We start from the raw sequence: 24,860 nt of genomic DNA on the forward strand, positions 1-24,860 counted from the left end.
AAAAGCCCCTCATCTTTCAATTACAAGGGGCTGTTTATCCTCACTGAATGAAGCAAATAGGATGCAGGTACACTTAGGGCAATGGGTAGTGCAAGCACATACATCCTTAGGACAATGGACCTCCTTGGCAACAAAGGGGAAGCAGTTGCTAGGGGCACTAAAACCTTACAAGTTGATCTCCACTTTCTCTCTTCTCTGTAGTGGTCTCCTCCCAGAGAGTGTCCCTGCTGAGCAACAGTGCATGAGCTACGACTTCCCCCCCCCCCAACCCACTGCAAACAGAAGAAACAGAAGACAGATAATGCTTGATAAACCACTAGGAGGGAGTGAGGAGGGAACTTAATGTGAAACGGCCTCCCAAGAGCTGCTTTCCCTGCGTAGGGAAGCACCGGGTGGATTAACCTTTCGTATATGCAGAAATAAGGGATGAATAATTGAGCAGCTCTTCAGAAGCGTCAAGTCCCCCATGCCACCATCCTGTGTCATCCCAGTGCACGCAGCTCAGTTTATGAAACCCCTTCAGCGACACCTTTTCATTGGAGCGCATGCAGGGTGGGGAAGGAGTAGAGCAAGCACTGCTCCCTTGACCTGCCGTACCTATCAATATGCACGACCCGATACTTCGGTTTCACATTGCCATTTTTTAAAAACAGACCAGCGCTCTGGGTTAGGTATGCCACAGCTCATTTCACTGCAGCCAGCTATAGAACTGCGGGATTTATGATCACTCAGCTTTCCTGTAGCTGAGCGATCACATCAAAACTGAGGTAGGGAACTTTTTTTATCCCAACCCAAGGTCCACTTTCTCTCGTAGGGAACATCCCAGGAGCCACATGTCTGTGCTAAAAAAAAGGTGGCAAAACTGAATGGAGTAATAGATATGATTCTTACAGTATAAACTTATATGTTTGTGCACGGCCCTCTCTCCATCTAGGCATGCTAGAGGCATCATCACAGTTCAAGAACACATCTGAGAGGCCAGGCAAAAGCACTCAATAATGGTGTGTAGCAGAGTTGTCCTGGAAAGGGGCATGGCCTAGCAAGAGTTCTGGGGGCCACAGAGAGACTTGGAGGGCCACATTTAACCACTAGACCTGAGGTTCCCCACCCCTGCATTATGTCATGTGAGGTCTGTATTTGGTATCTTAGAGATCTGCTGGTTTAATCACCACATGATCTTTCATAGGTAACAGGCTCCTTCATCAAGCCACCTTGGAGTGACATAAATACACATGCATGGATGTTTATGGAAGTATATCTTTATTTATCAAGGTGAAATAAAGAAGATACAGTGGTACCTCGGGTTAAGTACTTAATTCGTTCCGGAGTTCCGTACTTAACCTGAAACTGTTCTTAACCTGAAGCACCACTTTAGCTAATGGGGCCTCCTGCTGCTGCCGCACCGCCAGAGCACAAGTTCTGTTCTCATCCTGAAGCAAAGTTCTTAACTTGAAGCCCTATTTCTGGGTTAGTGGAGTCTGTAACTTGAAGCGTATGTAACCTGAAGTGTATGTAACCCGAGGTACCACTGTATATGAAAAGAGTACACATCTAAATGGGAGGCAACTGGCTTTTGCTGGTGACCATGACCAGTAGTCCTCATTTGAGTGAGCATATTTGTTAAATAATTTCAGAGTTGAAGCCTCTTGCAGCAATTTATTTATTTACTTATATTAAATTCCTATACCTCTTTATGATGAAATTTGCCATCTGCTGTTTCTAAAACTTTGGTTATTATTATTATTTTAAAAACCTACTAGCCAATTAACTGGGTGCCCCCTTTTAGTTGATCAAAAGTTTAAAATTTAACCAGTTAAACATTGCAGCTGCTATTGTCCAACTAAACTATTTGGCAGGGTGGAATTGGGAGGAAGAGTTTTGCTACACTTCTGGTCCTTCCTTGAAGATTAGTTCCACAAGGTTGTGTTGGGGAACGTGTGCTCAAGCACTTTGGCTGTTAGCTTTCTGCTGGCTGGTACCAATAACTTGTCCCCCATGTTATTAAACATCTGCATGGAACCACTGAAATTGATCATCCAAGGATTTAAAGTGCATTTTCACTAACATGCAAATGGCAAACAACTCTCTCTCTTGGTTTTTCTAATACCAAGGAAGGTGCTGATGTTCTGGATCAATGCTTGGAGGTAATAGTGGGCTAACAAGCGAAGGCTTCATCCAGATAAGAAAGAGATGCTCCTGATAAGGAAGGGGGGACTGTAGAACAACATTACTTTAGAAGGGATATTACTCCCCTTACAGAAGGAGGTTCACACTGTGGGATCGCTTCTGGACTTGGCTTGGCATGTCTGCAGTGGCCACTGTGTCCAGGAATGCCTTTGTCAACTGTGCCCATTCCGGAGGAGGTTAGATATGGCCATTGTAACACATACCTTCATTACATCCATGTTGGATTATTGCAGCACACACACTTTTGAAAACTCTCCAGACGTTCCAGCCACTCCAGAATAGATGTTGGTGCATGGGGCCATGTTACACTACTCTTGCAATAGCCACACAATTCAGAGCATTAAAGCCTTGCATGACTTAGATCCAGAATATTGCCTCCTTTATATAATTTGTCCACTCCCTGAGATAAGAAGTCCCATTTAGAGCAGAAGCACATTTAGAATGGGTTGAGGGCAGGGGTGCTAACTTGTATAAAAAAATTGGGGGCCCAGCTAAGCCACACCCCGCATAATTGAATAGCAATGACCTTCCACTTTGCAGATCCTTGGCTCCCTGAAATATCTTATTGGGGGGCAAAGGAACCTTGGCCCCTAGGAGTTGGCTCCTATGGTTGAGGGGGGAGCCTTCTTAGTGGCTGCCCCCCAGATTATGGAACGCTTAGCCCCATAAAGTATGGTTGACTCCCTGCCTCGTTGTTTTTCATTGGATGTCCACTTTATTCTATTAGGCTTTTATGGTAATAGGAGGTATTCAACTAGTTTTATTTAGAACAGACCCACTGAAACTAATGAACATGTTTAAGACTATATATTTCTGTGGGTCTGAGTAAAACCTAATTGAATTCCAGTTTTATGCTGGCTTTTAACCACTGATCCTGTCTCCTTGGTTGACTGTTAAGTAATGCTTTAATTCAATTGTATTTGTAAAATTAAATTTTGAAAGGTGCCTTGAGTGGTACTTTTGAACCATAAGTGGGGCGGGGAATCAAATAAATGTGGTTTTTTTATTAAAAAAAACACCATTGTATTCTTGTTGTAGTGGTGGTGATGTCTATTGGTATAATAATGGGAAGTCATAAAACATCCAAGGCCATTTCCCACCGGCCACAGCACGTTCCATTATGACTCTCACTGCAGACACAGATATGCAAACATGGGCAGCTCCTGTCTGGAAGGCAGGATGGCCTGTTTATAAGGAGTGGGTACATAATGTGATATTTGCTGCTTGACTGAACTCTGCATAACCACATGCCTTTTCATTGAGATTTGAATAAAGCTGCAGCCATTTTTTCAATCCAAAACTTTAAAAAAATAAAATCTCAAAGCTAAAATTTGCCTTGCCTCTATAATCCCAAATCCGCACGAGACTGACTATCCCCACAATAGTAGGAATTCTCAGAGATAAGGGCAGAGAAAAGCTGTCCCAAGCATGGTGTGGCGCTGGAGAGCTATATTTCATGAACCAGCCCAGAGTTCTGAAACTGATGTCCTGCACTATACTGTATTTGTTTTATTTGCTTCTGGGCAAATAGATGATTGAAAATGTAAAGCGCCGTGTGATTTAATGTACTGTAATCCCCCTTCAGCAACCCCATGGCATGAAAAAAAAACAACAGAAGGCAGTAATGAGGTAGAGGCTTCTAAAGTGCAAACATCCCACCTCTCTATTGGAATATGCATCCATCTTTTCATTTCAAAATCTGTGCATACAAATATTAAAGCAACAGGACATCAATTAATCAGGCAGATGACAAGGTCGCCGGGCTATTGACATCACCTTTGCAAAAACATTAAACTTGTTCATTGTCATGAACATTTCACCAATTGTTCCCCAGCAGATCTTGTTGCTCTTTTGTCAGATTTGGTTTCTCTTCATCAGTCAGAAATGTGTCCTTTGTGATGCAGCTGCCACATGTTTCAGGCGGACACGTCCAATGTTATGGAAGACAGTTTTAATGTGACTCTCTCAAGCAGCATTGCTGTTAAATGCCCCTACTTGCTATGGCCACGAGATGGCACCATAATACTGTTGTGTCTCCTCCAGCGGAGTAGGGGTTAGGAGCAATAGAGCATCCCCCCCCACACACACACCAAGTCAAGCAGAGAGGGAGGGTGTTCCTGTAACAAGAAACATGGTGTTACTGAGGCATAAGGGGCAAAAGAACTAGCCTGTTGTCCTGGTGCAGTACACACTGGTGCAGCCACACATTTCACATGAGCCCCTTGCCATGCGGAGCAATCCCCAGTTGGTAGCATGCAATCCTGTCCACCATTCATTCATCCACATCAGGGAAAGTGTCTCCAATTGGGATAGCCAGATGCAGAAGTCCCTACATTTTCAATAATTGTGTAGAAGAGTGAATTGCAGCAAGCGCAGCCTGCAAGTGATAACTACTACTGCAGTAGGTCTCAAATTTCAGTGGCGTCCCTGTGGGGTGCCAGAATCTGATGCCCACCCTGCCTCTTGTCTTCCATTCTACATCATAGTTGTGGCATCCCCAAAGCTCCATGCCCAGTACAACCAAATTGGTTGTATTACCCCTAAATCCACCTCTGGCTACTGCAAGGAGCTGAGTATGTTTAGCCTGGAAAAGAGGAGACTAAGAGGAGATGTGATAGCCATCTTTAAATATCTAAGGGGCTGTCACATGGAAGAGGGAACAAGCTTATTTTCTCCTGCTCTGGAGGGTAGGACTTGAACCAATGGCTTCAAGTTACAAGAAAGGAGATTCTGACTGAACATCAGGAAAATCTTTCGAAGAGCTGTTCAACAGTTGAACAGACTCCCACAAGGGGTGGTCCTCTCTCCTTCCTTGGAGGTTTTTAAGCAGAGGTTGGATGGCCACCTGTCATGGATGCTTTAGCTGAGATTCCTGCATTGCAGGGAGTTGGACTAGATGGCCCTTGGAGCTCATTCTATGGTTCTATGACTCCCATCCTCCCTGACCATTGGGCTGTACTGGCTGGGACTCATGGGAGTTGGATCAGCAACAACAGGAGGGCAGCACATTGGGTGCCCTGCCCCTTCATCTGGAGGGTGCCATGTTGGTGAAAGCTGCATCAGGACCTAAGGTTGTGCTGGGTCAAACGATGACCAGCCTTGCCTTTGCAACAGCAGCCAGACATTGCCCACTGCTAAGAATGGTATTCCATTCTAGTTTGTCCTCACAATCAAGGCTTATTCATAGGTAGCCCACCTCTGAATTTCCATTTAGCTACCATGGCTAATAAGAGGGCCTTCCATGGAAGTGGCTGAGATGCAGCAGATAGGAGGAGCTTGTGGTGGGTGGAAGCAAGTGAAGATGTGGGAGAAACAGCTTGACAGGGTGGGTGGGACTTGCAGCATCTACACCTTTTGGAACAGCAGTCGGACTAGGGATAGAAACACCTGGCAGTTTTGTTTCTCTCAGTTTCTCATTTCTTCCAGCCTTAAATTCAGTTCTCCACATTTCTGCAGCAATTTATGGATTATTATTTTTATTGTCATGAAAATTATTCAGCATTTTAATGTGAATTTCTCCTAATAAACACAGTTTATTACTGTGTTTTGACTGGTGTGAAGGTTTTTACAAGCAATTTTTCCCAATGCTATGCATACTTTTATGTTAATTTCATACAACCATATCATACATCGATAATACATCAATTTCTATGCTTATTTTCCCCCCAAAAATGCAACTTTGTACATGTTGTTTGCATGGAGAACATTGCACTGTACAATTCGGATATACGTACGAATTTGGACGGATGCCTGAAATAAGTTTTTCAGAAGGCAATGTGATCCTTGGGCTGAAACAGGCTCCCCACTGCTGCTCTACAGAAATAAAGTAAAGTATTAGCCCATCTCGTGCATACATACATCCAACCTGAAGAGGATGGATCTGCTCCTTGCACTCACATACGTGCCAGTTGCCAAATTACAGCTTGATAGTGGCTCTCTCCATGCTTGGTGTGGTCATGTTCCTGTGCCTTGTAAATAATGATGTGCAGAAGCAAGAGACTGGAATTACTTTCTTCCAGACACCCATTCAACAAGGGAAAGAATAAGGCACACTCGCTGTAATGCTATGCATTAAAAAGCACTTAGGCTGCTCAAACCAGAATTAGAATAGCACATAAACACTGTTGCCAGAGTCTCAATGGGACTCTGGAGTTCAAGTGGGAGCTCTAGCATATCCACAGGGACTACATCAGGTGACAAGCAGAGTGGGGAATAGAGACCTTGGTGTGTAATGATGTATTTGATACATGCAGAATCACCCTTCTGCTGTCATAATGGTTACAGGGAGACATGCTCAACTGTCATTGACTGGCCGGATGCCAAGGAGCAGTGGGAGGTGCCAGCTGGGGAACACCCCCCCCCCAAGGGAATCCCCAGAGAAGAAGGCTCCGAGTTAGGGGATTGGTGGTGGAATGACTGGTTGGGGGAGAAGAGGGGGCAGACTGGAAGGAGGAGGTGTCGGAAGCTGAAGACGCAACAGGGTATAGTGAGCAGGAAGAGTATGTGCTAGACAGCAGTCCAGAATCAGAGGCAGAAGTGGAGGCTGCAAAGGGGGACCAAGAGGCAGAGATGAGTCAGGCTGATGAAGAAGCCAGAGGGTTCTCCCCCTCCTGCTGTGACCAGCTCCCCTCTCCCCTGGTCTCCCAGAACCAGAAGAGGTATGAAGAGTTAGGAGCAGGGACAGGCACAGCGGCGGAGTCTCTGATTACTTGGGAAGAACCTGGGAGAGGAGGAGACTTAAGCAACTGTTGGGAAGGTAGAGATCTTCAGTCTCCACAACTTCCTGATTGGGGCAAGATCTACCAGGACAAATTGCTGTGCTCTCTAGGCTTAGCCTCCTGAGCTGACCATGTTTCCTTCTTTAAAGAGGTTAACTTCACTGACTCTGTGTGATTTATTGCCAGCCTGCTCCTGACTCCCACTCCTGGCCCTGCTCACCCACTGGCCCTGCTCACCCAGGTAAATAGAAGCAGGCATGCAGATGCCCAGAGAACGTCTATAGCTATAGCTCAGCAGCAGAGCATTTCCCTTTCTCCCATTTCACTCCCCAGCCATTGCAGGTAGTACTGGGAATGAAGCTTCTGCCTGAAACTCTCCAGAGAGCCACTGCTAACCGGGGTTGCTAGCCTCTGACCCTCCACATGTTGCTGACCATTGGTCATACTACCTGGGGCTAAAGGGGGTTGTATTCCAACAATGCCTGGAGGGCCACAGTCTGGCAACTTCTGGTATTGATGGTATTGAACTGGATGAACAAGGGGACTGATTCCGCTCACCTTTCCTTTCATCCGATAATCCCACACCGAGAGTCAACTACAGCATAGGCAGACTGCTAACAAAGCTGCTTGAGTTGAGCAGGTTACTGAGTAGAGCTGCTCCACCTCTCTTGGAGAGCAGCCAGTTCTTCTGCAGAATGAACTCTTTCTAGGTACATTTATTTTAAGCTGAAGACAAAAACAGAAAAAAAAAGCAGCAAATACTGGAAAATGTACAGGAAAAAAAGGAATGTGCATTTCTAAACTTGAATCATAGAATTGTAGAGTTGGAGAAACCCCAGGGATCTTCTGCTCTGAGCCACTGCAATACAGGGATCTCAGCTGAAGCATCCTTGACAGATGGCCACTCAACCTCTGCTTAAAAACCTCCAAGGAAGGAAAGTCCACAACCTCCCAAGGGAGACTGTTCCACTGTCAAACAGTTCTTACTTAGAAGAAACTGAAAAGCAGTTGAAAATCCTCCATCACCCTATTCGTTCCTCGATAGCTGTATTTTCTTAGATGGTTAGACATTTGTCAGTAAATTTGAAGAATATCGCTTTCAAAAATAGACACTTCTATACTTGGTCCCTACTTTTCCAAGCCCACTCACCTGCAGATTCATTTAAAGAAACTGGACACAAGACTCCCTTCAGATGAACAGGGCAATGATGGGCATTGATTTGTTTGTCCATGATGACACTGGTACCTGGCGGTATGGTCAACAAGCTGAAATGTTGCACAAGTTCAAATTTAGGGGAGAGAATCAGGATTCAACTTTGAAATTTTAGAATGTTCCAGTTTTGTTTTTGAAATACAGATCTTAAGGAAAACCTGAAGGCTTTGTGGATACGTTTTAAGACCGCAACATTAAAATGTCAGCTTCCCAAATTCAGGGCTTGTACTCCAGCCATCAACTATGATTTCAGAGAATATCAGACATTCATTGCTGGATGACATGCACAGTGTGTGGTGGGCTATGAACATGCTGCTTGTATCGCTAATGAAGTAAGAATCCAGCATGCTAATGCAAAAAACAACAACAGAGGGCCATCAAAATGTCTGCATCCCACACAGGCCTGTAAGAGATGTGATGAAAAAGCAGGACATGCAGAGTTCTTGAACAAATGCAGCTGGCTGGATGAACACTGCTTTAAACTGGCTGCTGCAAAGCCAAATCCTAAGGATTTGCATACAGAAAATGGATCTAAATAAAGCCATTAAATGAGAGCATTACCCAACAACTAAGGCAGTCATAGCTAGATTCAGCACACTTGGTTTTATTTTTAGAGGAAAAGGAAAAGCTGTGGGGGTCCACCTTGCCACAGAAAGTTAAACTGCAGAAACCATCAATATTAATAAGGCATCTGTTAATGAGATGTTACTACAGGATGTCTTTAGCTCATGAGGTGTATGGAAGCAAAAGGGCAGATAATATTACTGATTGCATGTGTACGGTTGAAGTATCCTACAAACTGGGGTACATAAAACTGTTTTCCCCAAAAGTACAGGACAAAAGGGGACTAAACCATGGGCTGATTTTCAAGATCCCCTATTTGATTGATATTACTGCTTTGTTGTCATTGTATTCCACCACATCCCTCACAAAAAAAGTTTAACCGTGCTGCACTTTTATATATATATATATATATTGTTTGAAGGCTGCTTACACATATAATTTGGTCCATTGGGAATACATAGCGGGTGTAACAACATATACTCAATGAACAGCTCTTAGCAAGGGGCTTCGGAAGACCCAATGACCAGTGGTTTGTATGCTCAAGTGGTCTGGACTTCCATTAAAAATAAAATCAGTGACTGCACTGATCTCTGCTGCTTGGGGAAGCCTCCCAGGCTTCAAACAAAGCTTGGGGGAAGACATCATTAAGTAGCTTCTCCCATGGGGCTTATTCAGATTAGGAAGCCCTGGCAGCCAGGGAGGCTGCAGAGGGCTCAGAAAAATGTTCCATGAATAGAAAAACTCCCATGTGAACCTGCCCTGTGAACATAACTCTGGCCAACAAGATGGTGCCAACACCTTAATAGAGGGAGGAATCCTACTGAATTAAGTCTCCATTCAGCCCTACCTGCCAATCAACCGATCTTTTCAACTGAACTGTATAGATGCCATGAAATGTTGTATGTTCAGTAAAGCCCAAATATGATCAATCCATGGGGTGTGGGTGTGGGGAGAAAAACAGACACACACCCCACAGCCACTTCACAAGAATAAAATAGGCCCAACCCAACACTCACCAAAATCCTAAAGGAATTCTAAAGTGCCCTGTGAAAGAGGCAGGGAAATGGAAGTTGTTTTTTTACAGTGGAATTTTAAAAACTGAGAAAACAGAGGACAGATTTCAGCACAGCGCTGCTAGTATTCTTGTCTATGAACATCTCTTTAACTTCCCTCCATTTAAGACTGAAAACGTTTCCCAGCAGTTTCCAGAGAAAGTTCCAGCTTCCTGAGGATTTGCATTTGATTCCTGCTTTGTATAAATTTTGATGACACAGAGATGAAAAGACTGCTTAAGCTCTGGGGTTAAGAGAGTGGATGAAGCAGGGGTATGTTATCTGGGGTCAGTTTATTAATCTACAGTTAACATGCTCTGATGTCCCAATGCTAAGCGCAGTTAGTTTGAAAGCCTTCCTCGTTTTAATTAAACACACTTGAAAAATAAGTGTACTATAAGCCTTGGATGAAGTATTATAAACAGTGCCGTTTTTCTAGAAAAAGAGGTGCCGGAAATCACCATGAACGTCTCCCTTGTTCTCTTATAATGGCAATGGGGCACACCTGAGAGGGGTCAGAACTGAGTTCCAGTCGGGTCTGGCTGGAGGAAAAGCCCTGATTATAAATGATCTACAAAGCAATCAGGTGGCATTCAGCAGTATTGGAAATCAAAACACATTGTAGCTCTTCAGAAGTTGTTAGATTCCAATTCCCATCATCTATGACCATTGGCCCTGCTGTCTGAGGCTCTTGTGAGCCCCCCACCCACCCTCTCTCTCACACACAAACACTCTTCCCAAACTGCATACTATCAAGTTCTTATTCTGGAAAGGGAGATGATTCCTTCTATCATCAAGTTAGCACTTGCATCTTTCAGATATGTGATGGAATGATGTGGAAAGAAGAAATGTGAGGCTGAGACAGCTGCCAGTAACATGAAGCAACTGAAGAAAAGGAGATAAAACTATAGAACCATCGCCTAGCTATGCCAATCATTTGCCACCAGGCATTTGGAGTATGGACCATTATGATCTGCAGCTGTGAAGCCTATTGACAACAGGGTTGTGTAGTGGTAAGTGTCAGAATAGGACCTGGGAGACCAGGGTTCAAATTCCCACTTGGCCATGAAGCTCACTGGGTGACCTTGGGCCAGTCGCTCCCTCTCAGCCTAACCCACCTCACAGCCAGATGCACTTAGACCTTCTCATGAGCATGGGCTGGCCCAGTATTTTCTGTGCTGCAGCATGCTCCACTTGTGCACTGAGGTTGTGTGACTGGAGCATTCCCCAGCAGTGATAGGAGCAAGGCAGCCTGTACAATTCTTTGTTTGCCCTCAAATAAAATGACTGGGGGAGAATATCTGCTACATCCAATTCAATGAAAGAATATGCTTGCAATTATTTCCAAACTGTGGAAGAGAGAGAGAGAATACATTCCACCCGCTTGGCAAGAAAAAGAGCATTATTACCATCTCCCACCCTGATCCTTTATAACAGAAGAAACAGGCTGAATTGTTATCACTGAAGAAGTCCACATATGTTCACACAAGGGACAAAAAACCATCCTGAAGATAGATCATGTAGCAAAAAATGAAGGTCAGCAAAATTAGAAATGTCCTCAGCTTGAGGCCATGGTTGTCCTCACTGCTCTCTCAGAATCTGCATTTGATCACTGAGGAAGTTAAAAAGAGAGAGAAATGGGACTCAGTTGTCACAGCCATTTGTCTAGGTTAGGGTCTCTCAGACTGATGAGCCTGCTTTTCAAACTTCCCCAAGGACTTGTCGTATTCCATTTTACATTCATGCAGTTTTGACTCCCCAAGTTTGTTTGTTTGTTTTTGAATTTATATACCGCCCTATACCCAGAGGTCTCAGGGCAGTTCACAGAATAAAATCAATAAATAAAACCACAAAATACATAATCAAAATAAAAACAACAACCCAATAACCACCCCTCTCAGGCAGTTGTCTTTCCATCTCTGTGAAATACCACATCTAGGGGGCAGCACACTCCAGTCTACTCCTCCAGCTTTAAGAAGAGCACTTCTGCATCAGACCAGAGGCCTATCTAGCTCAGCATGTGGTCCAAAGTGGGCCAACCTATGAGAAGCCAGCAAGCAGGACATGAGCTCTCAACTCCCAGAATGTGACCAATGGTCAGGGATGCTGGGAGATGTAGTCCACCCACATCTGGAGAGCCAAAGGTTCCCCATCTCTGAGACAGAGCTGTGACCAACATTGGGTGAAATCCCATTTGGACATTCTATTTATCTGGTGGGCTTGGACTTTAATTCACCCCAGTGTGGTGTAGTGGTTAAGAACGGTAGACTCATAATCTGGTGAACTGGGTTTGCATCTCTGCTCCTCCACATGCAGCTGCTGGATGACCTTGGGCTAGTCACACTTCTCTGAAGTCGCTCAGCCCCACTCACCTCACAGAGTGTTTGTTGTGGGGGAGGAAGGGAAAGGAGAATGTGAGCCACTTTGAGACTCATTCGGGTAGTGATAAAGCAGGATATCAAATCCAAACTCTTCTAAGGGGAGAACATCCAGGCCCCGCAGTGATATCATCTTGAGAGGTTCCCAAAATGTCCCGGCTCCCAAACTCCCTGCAAAAGTATTAACAAACCAGGAAATTATCCCCAGCTCTGCAATTAAACTGTATCTCTCCTAATCTGTCCCGCCCCAAGAAATCTCAGTTCCCATTTGGTATTCAGAGTGAGAAAAGGAGGGTAATATTGCCTTTTGTTCCCCTCAGAAAAGGTAAATTGGACAAACTAAAGTGTGCTTCCTGACAACCTGTTTGTTGAGCGTTCATCCTGAAAGGACATTATTAGATGACATTGGCAGTTTAGTGAGTATTCCTCCTGATTAGATTGTGAGGAGGTTAGAGTTAGACAATGTTGTGTCGAGCCAGTCTCATCCCACACTTCACAGCACCATTTGCTCATCCCTTTCCCTTTTGCAAAAAGTTTAATATGTGGGGGGAAGGAGGTTTCTTGGATAAGACCTCCAGATCAAGTCTAATTGTGTATCTTGAATTTCCCAGTATGTGACGCAATCCCACCTGAAAACAGCAAAATTGCTTTTTTAAAGAGGATTATACAATTTTAATAAATAAAAATGAAAGAGAAGTTTATGGAGAAGAGAGATGGTAGATGATTATAGACCATGACAGCTATGCTGTGCCTTCACCGCTGCAGACAGACAGCATTGTTTCTGACTACCAGTTGCTGGAAACCACATGAGGAGAGTCCCCTTATGCTCAAATCCTGCTTGCAGGGTTTCCACAGGCATCTGGTGGGCCACTGTGAGAACAGGATGATGATGAAGAAGAAGAGTTTGGATTTGATATCCCACTTTATCGCTACCCAAAGGAGTCTCAAAGCAGCTCACAATCTCCTTTCCCTTCCTTCCCTACAACAAACACTGTGAGGTGAGTGGGGCTGAGAGACTTCAGAGAAGTGTGACTAGCCCAAGGTCACCCAGCAGCTGCATGTGGAGGAGCGGAGACGCGAACCCGGTTCCCCAGATTACGAGTCTATCGCTCTTAACCACTACACCACACTGGCTCTCAACCTGTTTGTTGAGATGCTGGACTAGATGGGCCACTGGCCTGATCCAGGAGGCTTTTCTGTTCTTGGCAGTGGAAATGTCCTAAATCAATGGTGAATTCCCAGATGGAATCAGTCCAAAGATTTGTAGGGACCAGATGACCATTTCGCCTAAAATGGAAGTACAGAGTAGGTGCTATAAACTGCTGAGGAGGCTGGCCAACTCAAGCCTCTCACTTTCTTTTCCTCCTTCTTGTTCCTTGTAATTACTTTCCATAATAAAATCATCCTTTGATGTAATATAATTGCCTTAAAGTGTTGCTAGTTAATGGAGTGAGGAATTGAGGGAGACCGGTCAACTTGGGGGAGGGGGGAATCTCACTCTCTGTAAAGATGGCATTTGTTTGCTTTCTGATTCTTCTTGTGCACCTCAGGTTGGGGGGCAGAACAGTTGTGGAAAGACCAAGCCGGCGAAGGCTCCTGTATGGGGAGCCACTGTGCCAATCTGGGAACCATCAAGTTCAGGGATTGCTTCACAAAACTGCTGCAAGGATATTGAATCATAAATGTGGGGACTTCTATATATTAAAGCTGGTGTGTGACTGTTGTTGTTTTTTGTTTCGCTTTTTAAGAGAGGGGAAATCATGTGAAGGGGTGGTTAAGATGGTGATCATTTCTTCCTACGCTAGTATTGCTGCTGCTTATAGTGGGGGCGATGGGCTGGATCCAGAACTGTCCTTCTGCAAATGTCCTTTCTTCCATTCATGGAAGGGACTGGGATCCAGTGAGGGCTGCCACTGGTGGGAGGAGAAGGTGGCCATTTTCATTTGATTTGCTTCCCTCCTGCACAACCACCGCCACAACTCCTCCCACACGGTTTTTGGAGAATCCTCCAGTTCTCCAGAGGAGATTTTGAGGGAGGTCCAGGGGCTACAGGAAGAAGGCAGAAGCAGCAAATATTGCTTCTCCCTCCCAGAGCAGAGTTCCACACATGGGGAGTCTGGATCCGCCATCACAACAATAGCAGCAACAGAGAGCCATTAACGGGTGCACACTTTACAGATGTGTCTTTCAAAAAGACACATCACTGCCCTGAGGAGTTTACACTCTTTAAAAAAAATTGCCAGTTCAATTTTATTTACAATCTAAAATTCAACACAAGTGAGGGAACAGAAAAAGAGGTTAGGGAAACAGGGGAAAAGTGCACGAGCACTTCAGTTACATAAACTTGGGCTTAGCAAGGCAGTTGCCCCACAGAGATGGTTCTGGGTGTCGTTGAAAGGGCAGAAATTTGTTAGCAATGTTAGTTATTATCTGTGTAGATTTATTCCCAAGAGGGCAATAAAACCATTAACATCTCAGTGATTTGAAATAGTACGACAAATACCACTCCTTTTTCATTCCTCTTTACTAGCGAACCTCAGAGCCAGACATCCCTGACATTGAATTGATTGCTATCAACAAACAAAGAGTCTCTCTAATACATATGAAGTCCAAGGTAATAGTCTTCTTTTGATACTTGACAGCATACCTACTCACTGGAAAAGGTACACAGACTCTGAGCTATGCCATAAGTTTCATTCAAAATTCCCCTTGTGGGATTCTCTGCCTTAGTTGCCAGAATAACTTGGAGGACTGCTGCTCCAGTTTGGGCCAGTTTTGATAACCACCAAGTCCTGGTGACAATTTTAACAATCATGGAACTTCAAAATGATTTGCTTACTTTTACCCTCCCTGGCCTTCTTCTCGCCCGTCTCTCTTTTACAATCTGACTTAAACATTGAGAGATGCATTAAATGAACAGAAACTACAGAAGAGGAAAGCAGAAAACATATTGTCCTAGTGTATGGTCTGAAGGTACATGAGGCTACCACTGAACCGCTCAGTGCCTGTATGGGCAGCCACCCAGGAACCCTCTGTACACTGTCTCAGGTCAGACAGGTCCCATGTTGAAAGAAAGGAGGGGTATAAATAAAGTTAAGCCGCCTTAGACTGAGTCAAACCATTGGTTCATTGAGCGCAGTGCAGTCTAATCCGAGTGCAGTAGCTGTCTGGATCTCAGTAACTCAGTAACTGGGTCTCAGTAACTCAGTCCTGCTACCTGAGATCCAATCTCAAAATACTAGGGATTGAACCTGGAGCTTCCTAATTGCAAGGCACATATTATACCACTAAGCTTTGGCTCCTTCCCTGCAAATGCATGCTTTGACATCCTCAAAGGAAGAATACACCAACAGGCTCTGCCAAAAAACACCACTCCATTGTTCCCTATCTCCATCAATCAATACAAGTAGAAGGGCAGACATCATCTCCAGTTATATTGATTGGGCTACAGGTAAGAAAAGTCCCTCTCTACTCCATGTTCTAGAGCAGGCGTCACCAACATGGTGCCCGTGAGTACAGATGTTCCCCCAAAAGACCTTCCCTGGTGCTCACAGGGTCCCCTCCCCCTTCCTTCGCCTTGTAGCCAATCAAATAGGTTTGGGAAAATGATTGGTTGTTGAGGATGCCTGCCAACAACAGTTTCTCTGGTTTGCAAGTGGCTCCAAGATCCCAAAAAGGTTGGTGATTCCAGTTCTGGAATAATCAAAGCCTTAGTTAAGAAGGAGATCATTATTATACCTCCTCTAGCAACTACTCACGAGTCTACAGGGAGAGCTGCCTTGCCATTTCAGTGCCCTGACAAAAAGAAGAAAAATATAGCCTACCATTTGTCATGTTTCCCTGTCTAGGCAACCCACAAAAATGAGATCAAGTATACGTTGGCTGTCGCTGAGCACATCTAGAGAACAAAAACTATCTGACATTCCACACAAAGGCCCCTACTGCTCACTTTGCCAATGTGACCATGCAAATTCAGCTGAGCAAATGGCCATTTATCAAACAAAGCAAAATCTATACCATTGGAAACAGGTTTGTTCAAGAAGCCATCCCAGAAATTGCACCACTAAAATGTTCCCATTCTACAGGACATTTGCTCAAAAACATTTGCCTCCTCACATGTGCCCAATTAATGCTTCCATTTCTTTCCCTGATTTTGAATCTTGTTTCTGTAATTATTTTTGGCTAATTTAGATGTTACTACTGACGATCAGATTAGCTTGGCCAGAGGCTGTTGGATTTAATTGTGGTGAGGTTATTACCAGTTTGGATTATTTTGGAAACCAAATCTGAATAAGAAAAACTTGAATAGCTTCGGGGATAGGCAGGTGCAAAGACAGACACAGTAACATAAATCATGTGTTCTTCTGAAGTTGGTCTTATATGCTAACATTACTTGAAATCTCATTTTTTATAAATAAAAAAAATAGTTAAAGCTGCAGAAAAAACCTGCCATCAAAACTTCAATAATGTTTTAACAATTAATTCCATAATTCTGCTGTAACCCATATAAGTGTCTTAAAGAAATAAGTCTGACTGGATGCAGAGGGGTTTACTTCTGACTAGATACATATAATGATTTCACTGTTAATGAAGCTTTTGTCCAAATGATTGCTCACTCGGAAGAATAATCCAGTTCCCTCTCACATACTCCCCTCCCTTGCCCATTTGTGGGTGCCCTTCATCACCAGTGAATGTTCCCCATCAATGGCCATCCTGAGAGCCAGTATGGTGTAGTGGTTAAGAGCAGTGGACTCATAATCTGGTGAACCGGGTTCGATTCCCCGCTCCTCCACATGCAGCTGCTGGGTGACCTTGGGCTAGTCACACTTCTTTGAAGTCTCTCAGCCCCACTCACCTCACAGAGTGTTTGTTGTGGGGGAGGAAGGGAAAGGAGAATGTTAGCCGCTTTGAGACTCCTTAGGGTAGTGATAAAGCGGGATATCAAATCCAAACTCTTCTTCTTCTTCTACATGCAGAGAACTGCACTCAAGGGAAGATTGCATGTACCCGATAGCACAAGTACACAGAGCTAGCCCTAACATTAGGCAAAGTGAGGCAGCTGCAAATGCTGCAGGGTGAGGGGAGTTGAAATCTGTAGAAAGGGTCCCCCTGTTCGATAAAACGTTGACTTAACACATCTCATGTTCCCACCACCCCCACTCTCCGAGGATGCAAAAATGAGGAATGAGAAAACATTGGCATGGTGAGGCTCTCTATTCATAGTAGACTCCCCTGATGAATAAAAGCAGAGAACAGATTGACCCCCCACACCTGTTGCTGTGGAACCAGGCTTGTACTCATGAGCTATCATTTCAAAATCCCTGTCAACAGAGAGCAGCAATCAGGCACCATCCTCAGTCACCAGAAGTCAAAGAAGATATGGCTGAAGGGAAGCAAGAGGCCTGTCAAGCACCATAGGATGGATTCTGAAAGCTCAAAATCTCACCAACATTGTAATGGAGAGGTGCCTTGGACTCAGGGGCTGAATGTTGTTTTCCCTCCGCTGTCCCAAGACAAACCCCTGCAATGGCATTGGGACTGGAGAGAAGAGAGTAGAAGCTCGCACCACACCCTCCAGTCCTGAACTTCTCATGGAAGATGAGGGAACACTGAGGAGGCCTTCACACTATACTCCATGGATCAGGTAAAGGAACTGTATCCTGGCGCCAGATCCTGAGAGCTCTCAGAAGCAGGACCGGCCTCTGCAGGGTCCCCTCGCTCATTGGATGAGGAACTCAGGGGCCGGGAGCTTCCTTTTCTCATCCACACACATGTATAAGTTCACTTCGTGGGCTAATAACAACTGCTACTGCTGCTATAAAGGTAAAGGGACCCCTGACCATTAGGTCCAGTCATGGCCGACTCTGGGTTGCGGCGCTCATCTCCCTTTATTGACCAAGGGAGCCGGCGTACAGCTTCCGGGTCATGTGGGCAGCATGACTAAGCCGCTTCTGGCAAACCAGAGCAGCACATGGAAATGCCGTTTACCTTCCTGCCGGAGTGGTACCTATTTATCTACTTGCACTTTGACGTGCTTTCAAACTGCTAGGTTGGCAGGAGCAGGGACCAAGCAATGGGAGCTCACCCCATCATGGGGATTCGAACCGCCAACCTTCTGATTGGCAAGTCCTAGGCTCTGTGGTTTAACCCACAGCGCCACCCCCGTCCCACTGCTGCTATAACCAGGGTGCAAAAATCCAGGTTCCCCATTGCCACTAGTACCTCCTTTATTTAAAATATTTTTATGCAAGGTCCTTTCAACGTGGCTTACAGTCAAAACCATAACAAAATACAGCAAAACAGCATTATCAATGAAACCAGATTAAAAAGAAAAGAAACAAAACAAAAAAAATCAACCTGGCAACTGACAACTGGGATGCTGTAGCATTTAGGAAGCAAGTTACTCCCCCCTCCCTGGCTCCATGACAAACAGTCACTAGCTCTTACATTTTGCAAAATAAAAAATTCATTCCTGATATTAAAAACAAACAAGCATCTTGACAGTAAAACCTTCTTATGATCACAAAGTGCTGCCTTCCTTTGCCTCCTATGTGTTTTTTGAAACCATTTCAACCTATTCTATCCCTTTTTTGTGAAATGCATACATCTAAGATTTCCCTTAAGAAGTACTTGAATCAATAAGGATGCCAATACTGTTTTGATTTTCTGGATGAAACCTCTACTGGTGGGGCAGCCTCAGACTTCATGCCTTTCCTAAATGTCCACCGTTCGTGAGAATTTCAGAAGTGGTGGGAGTGATCACAGCAAAGGGTACAGTATAAATTCTGAACAAATACAAAGGGTTGTGATATGTCATTTGCTCTCCAAAGGTCAATCTTCCCTTGCTGGGTTGGCTCAGGAGAGAAAAGCGATTGTCATTGTCATTCATTTTTGTTCACTGACCATTTGATGGGCATGTCGCAGACAATCTCTGCCAGATTAGGAATAGTTCTTTGCTCTCTAATATCTTCTATGCCCCTGTGAACTAATTCCTCATTAATCATAGGAGGTATCGGGGTACCAGTCAGACTGCAGGGACACATTTATTTGGGCATGCGTGATGCTATATTATACATTCCTGAATAAATAATGCTTTGTTTGTCCTTGAACAGATCAAAATTCTGGCCAAGCCAAATGCCTTGCCAGGGTGTTCAGTATAACACTGAAGAGAAGAGGTAATGATGGACTGTCCTAAAGTGACCTTTAATAGCAAGAAGGGTGTGCACAGGTCCACATCATATAACCTTTCGGGAGGACCCCAAGAAACCCCAGTCACCAAATGATAAAGTTAGGCCCCAAAAGAGCAGCAGGTTGGCCTAGTTTTACTCACGAGTGCTAAAAGGGCAACGCAGGATGATCTGGAGAGTGAAAAGTAACAGGAAGTCACCCAAAGCACTCTTTAATCTAAAGAGGATGGAAGAGTCAGGGGCGGGAGGGAGAAAGAGAGAGAGAGCATGAGGAGGGGAAGTTTTTCTCCATTCCACACAATTTCCCTCCTCCAGCTGTTCAGGAAACAGCTGAGCAGTGGTTTCAAATGAGAGCTAGTAGGAAATGCACCAGGGGCCAAATTTGGCCTGCAAACCATCACTTCTGCACCCCTGCTTAGGCAGTCATCTTCTACTGCACAATGTTTCCCCTCACAATAGTGAGAACGAAGGCATGAGACTTTAAGGTTTTCTTATCTTGCAAGTAGCATTTCCTTGCTCTAAGCCAGCAAGGCATATCAAGACTTTTCAAGGAAGAAGACTAAAAATCAGGATCTTTTTCAGATTCTGGAGTGATATACAAGACGAGACAAGGTGTCAAACTGGCCATAATGGGAACAGTCCATAACAACTTACTAAATTAATGATTTCTAGTGCTTACCTTTCCTGGTAAAATTCCAGAGTTCAAGATGGGTTCCCTGGGTTGAAGCTTTAGAAGCATCAGGACAAGACAAGGAGACGTAAGAAGGTTCTCCAGAAAGAAGGGTCCCAGAGATTAGTTCCCATGCAGCTAAGACAAGCAGGAATTGACATGGGATGAGATGCAGAGCTGAGACAGAAAGCAAGGGAACAACAACACAGGTTAATAAAAAAGCATGAACATATGTGTATAACCAGTGAGATGCATGATTCCTACATCCAGCAGACACTTATGACCCATAGCAGCTCACCAGAGAAGGCAACTTGAACTAGCCAGTAAGGAATGTGGTCAAACCCAACAAGAATCAATTGCCATAAACTAGGTCACTTGCATAAAGCAACTGTAAGGGACCAGTAACCTGACAGACAATATGTAGATGGCTTCAAGAACACCCAGTTTATACTGAATTGAAAGAACCCACAAACATTGTGACTGGGATCTTCAACCCACAGAGTCTGCATTTGTAATGTTGAATTTACTTGGATGTCTAAGGCTGCAACTTATGGGAAGAATCTCATGTGTGAAGCATGTGTGCATGTGTGATACAAACACTCTGATTTAAGTATTCATTTGTTTTGTGCTGCCCTCACTTGGATCCTTCAAGTATACAGTATCCATGTACGGGCAGTGGCGTAGCGTGGGTTGTCAGCACCTGGGGCAAGGCAAGTAATTTGCACCCCCTAACCCGTGGATTTGTGCCCCCCCTGCACCCCCCACGCTACGCCACTGTGTACGGGTCTCAATAAGCTGACAGGGCCCTTCTCACATTACCCAGTGGTTGCCACTGGATGTGCATAAAGCTTTGAGCTGTGGTCTCACTGGTGTGCCTACACACATATTTCTGCATGTTCCCATTTAACTTTCTCAGGAGGAAACAAACATTTCACATGCACATCTGAAGTGTAGGGCTCAATCCAGCCAAATTTAGGTCCCTCTGATTTCAAGGAGAGAGATTTAAGCAGCTGCTTAACTCTCTCATCAAACACCATGCGCACTCAATACATATAAAGCACATGGCTTCCCCCCAAAGAACCCTGGGAACTTTAGTTTGTTAAGAGTGCTGGGAATTGTAGCTCTGCAAGGGGGATGCAGGTGGCACCACAGAGCCTAGGACTTGCCGATCAGAAGGTCGGCAGTTCAAATCCCCGCAACGGGGTGAGCTCCTGTTGCTTGGTCCCTGCTCCTGCCAACCTAGCAGTTCGAAAGCACCTCAAAGTGCAAGTAGATAAATAGGTACCGCTCCGGTGGGAAGGTAAACGGCGTTTCCGTGTGCTGCTCTGGCTTGCCAGAAGTGGCTTAGTCATACTGGCCACATGACCTGGAAGCTGTATGCCGGCTCCCTCGGCCAATAAAGCGAGATGAGCACCACAACCCCAGAGTCAGTCATGACTGGACCTAATGGTCAGGGCTCCCTTTACCTTTACGGGGTAAACTACAGTTTCTGGGATTCTTTGGGGGTGCTTTAAGTGTACAGTATGAACACGGTCTCAGTGTATTATAAAAGTGCTTAATTTGGGCAGGATTGTATCTGTGATGTGTTAAGCAGCTCTGTTACAATACCTTCAGGTGGATTCCCAAGCAAAATTCAGGACAAGCAATCCAATGAAGCTGGCTTTGCAGTGTTTTGTGTGGTTCTGCAAATGGAATAAGTGAAGTGATTACATGACCAGTCCAAAGCATTTTGCTGCCTGCACCAAGTCACCAAATGGCTGGCGCACACACGCACATACTCCTCATGCTCGGACAAACACTTTGAAAAATCTTGCTGCCCTGTTCAGTCATCGAGTCCTGCTTCAGCTGTGCCCCCTCAATTTCACCCCCAAAACAGCCTGCTTCACCCTGCCACACTGCAGGGCCAGCCCTGTGTGATCATAACGAAAGGAAACACATCAAATAAAGAACCATATACCCTGCACTGGAGCAACTTCTAGATATTCTGGGACAAATGCAGCAGAGAAACAGCCAGAGGGAAAGCATTTGAAAGATGCTAGAATGATTTACTCACCAGTCCTGGGAGCTGGCACAGTTCTGCGTGACCAAAGCTTCTTGTGGCAAGGCAGAGAATTCCAAAAGCGTCTCAGAGGGGGGAGGAAAGAACTCAAGACAGAGAGAGGCCGGACTCAGTTTCAGCAAATTGAGCACTTCCACGCAACCCAAGATAATAATAATAATAAAAATTAAGAATCAACTCAAATGCGACTGAAACGTGTAATTATGCAAAACTGCTTTAAATGGGCATTTGTTCAAAAGCGGTGGGCTTTAAAAGATTAATAAAATTAAACACTCTGCAGCAGCGTTTCAGTTCCCAACCCAAATGGGTCTCTGGAGCCCCTCTGGGAGCTCATGGCAATGGATGGGCAAACTCCCACTGATTGAAATGAGGCTGGTTAGGAAGGGCAAGGCTTTTGTGTGGCTCATGTGCTTGCTTTAGAAACCCTCTGCCAAAGTCAAGCACAAAACCCACATTTTGATAATACCACTTAAGAAAAAGAACTATAGTTTCCTGGTGCCAATCTTTCTGATTTCTACTACTGCTTGCATTCCAAATGCATTAACTTCCAGCATTTTGGGGTTTCTTCTTTTGCTAACCTTACTATTGTATGAAAAGATCGTGCGCAGGGGAGGTGCATGGATGGGTTCAAACCACAACATGCAGCTCCCATTCAGACCCTGATCTCTTTCTGGGTATAAATTTCAACAAGAACAATCTCTGTCACGTTGCTCATGTCATGGTTTTAAGAATATCTGGAGCATTTTACAAGTATTTTATTTAGATGTATATTTCTGAAAGACTGAAAAGGAAACCTAAGTTGTGAAATAGGCACTCTTGCTGGAAGTAAAAAAAAAATATGGAGACACAAGCTAGGCACAATCACTTAAAATTAATTAAACCTAAAGATTCAATCCTGGGCCTACTTACCTGGGAGTAAGTCACAGTGGATACAGTGGAACTTATTTCTGAGTGTACATCCAAACAGTGGGACTTATTTACAAGTAAAATGGAACTTTGTGTAAATGGGTTTTTAAAAAGTATTTTGTAAACCACCTAGAAGCCTATCCGGGCAGGAAGTCATATATGCGTTAATAATGATGGGAGTATTTAGTTTTGTGCCACAATTCTATAAGTGCTTACCTGGGAGTAAGAGTCTCTGATTTTGATAGGGCTTACTTCTGAAATATATAGGATTGCACTGTAAATTTCCTTAATTCCATTGAGACACAGAGCCCAAGTCTATACAGGTTGACTCGGAAGTAAATCCAGCTGAGTTGAATGGGACTTAGTCATACTTAAGGGTACACAGGATTGTACACTTAATTATCGCTAGCTTTTTTCTGGGTTTTACCCTGTTTGTTTTTGTCCAATTTAAAACATCTAGTTTTCCTACTCCCCATTTCCCCCCCCCCCCAGCTTTATACACATACAAGAACAACCCATTAATTACAAGCTGCCTGAATCTGTAACTCCCCCCATCCCCACCCCTGCTGGTGAATAATCCCACTTCCTTTCCTGAAACCTCTCACCTGAGTAAGCCTGCCAGAGTCAAACACTGGAGAAAAGCCCTTTAAAGCACTCTATATCTTGACCAAATGTGCAGACGCTAAAGATAAGAATGAGCTTTTCTATAATGGTCTTGCTTGACTTTAATGTTAGGATGTTCCGCTGATGGGAAGAAAGGGGTTGGCCTTGCATTCTTCAATACTGTTTACAAAGAGCAAAGTGTCTCTCTCTTTCTCAATTCCTCCCACCCCAACCCAGCTAAAATCTCTTACCAATTTTAAAACCAGATGGGACTATTCTTATGAGACTCTAATCTGATCTTTTCTTTCTAAATGGAAAAAAGAATACTTTCGTTTCTTTCATTAATGATTAAATACACACATTTACATTGTGTTTACTGCAGTATAGATGTTTAATGTGTTTAATGATGAAAATAAATACAATATAAATATACTGAGTGATTATTCAGAGTTAGTCACACTCAGAGAGTTGACTCACTGGCATGAATGGACACTCAGGTTCACTGATTTTAATAAGTCAGGATATGCATATCACCCAATGTATATGCGTATCTGTCAGGGTTTCTGGGAGAGAGGAGGAGATGACAGAGGAGACGGAGAGCGAGTGGGAGGAGGGGCAGAAGGATGAGGAAGAAGATGACGGAATTCTGAGGGAATCCACGAGTCTGAGCAGCGAGTCAGAGGATTCTCAAAAGGGGGTTACCTTAATCAAGCAAAGGGGAGGAGAAGGGAGAAGCGGAGAGGAGCCCAGTGGAAGACAGAGGAAGCAAGAGACGTCTCAGCCGGAACGGAGAAAAGGGGGTGGAGTCGTCAGCCTCTCGGAGGGAGCAGGATTAGGAGAGAACAGAGAGAGGGGGTTGGAGCAGGGTGTTCGGCCGGAAAGGGTGGAGAGCAGAGCAGGGGGTGGTGTAGCGGTCGAAAGAAAGGTCAGCAGCAACGTACGCGCGCCAAGTTCAAACGTAGAGGCGCGCGGAAGTGGAGAGAGCTCAGGGGAGGAGCCCGGCCCTAAAGCCAGAAAGAGGGGGGAAGAGGCGGCAGAGGATTCAGCCTCAGGCGAGTCACGGAGAGAGGGAACCCAGGGGGGCAGGAAGACCCTGCGGAAAAGAAAGGAGAGGAAGAGGTGGTCTAGAGCCAGGCTATTAAGTTGGTGCGGAAGAGGGGAGGAGTCAGAGGGGACTTCAGCGGTCTAACGTGGCAGACGTACGGCCACAATGCTGAACTGTATGAGAAGCAGAAATCTTCAATAAACTTTTCCTGTAAATAAGCTGCAACGGAGTGAGGTCTCTTGTGAGCTGGGACCAGACCTGGGTGGCCGTGACAGTAA

General features: G+C 44.7%; 2 long non-coding RNA genes across 3 annotated transcripts in view; both read right to left on the minus strand.

Annotated features, from left to right (window-relative positions):
• Positions 1 to 24,860, minus strand: part of LOC309369668 — a 171,526-nt gene that overhangs the window by 89,201 nt on the left and 57,465 nt on the right. The gene's annotated exons all lie outside the window — the stretch shown is intronic.
• On the minus strand, positions 1,244 to 23,457 carry LOC309369646. Of its 2 annotated transcripts, XR_014168217.1 has the most exons (6): positions 22,023 to 23,457; positions 21,578 to 21,651; positions 19,979 to 20,146; positions 7,464 to 7,631; positions 5,922 to 6,000; positions 1,244 to 4,304 (listed from the first exon to the last, which is right to left on the minus strand). It is a non-coding gene; the product is annotated as an uncharacterized lncRNA (long non-coding RNA). The 2 variants fall into 2 exon arrangements; XR_014168218.1 differs by lacking the exon at positions 22,023 to 23,457 and having other exon boundaries at positions 21,578 to 21,877.

This window comes from Podarcis melisellensis, assembly GCF_964234715.1.
Source record: "Podarcis melisellensis genome assembly, chromosome: 5".
NCBI lineage: Eukaryota > Metazoa > Chordata > Lepidosauria > Squamata > Lacertidae > Podarcis > Podarcis melisellensis.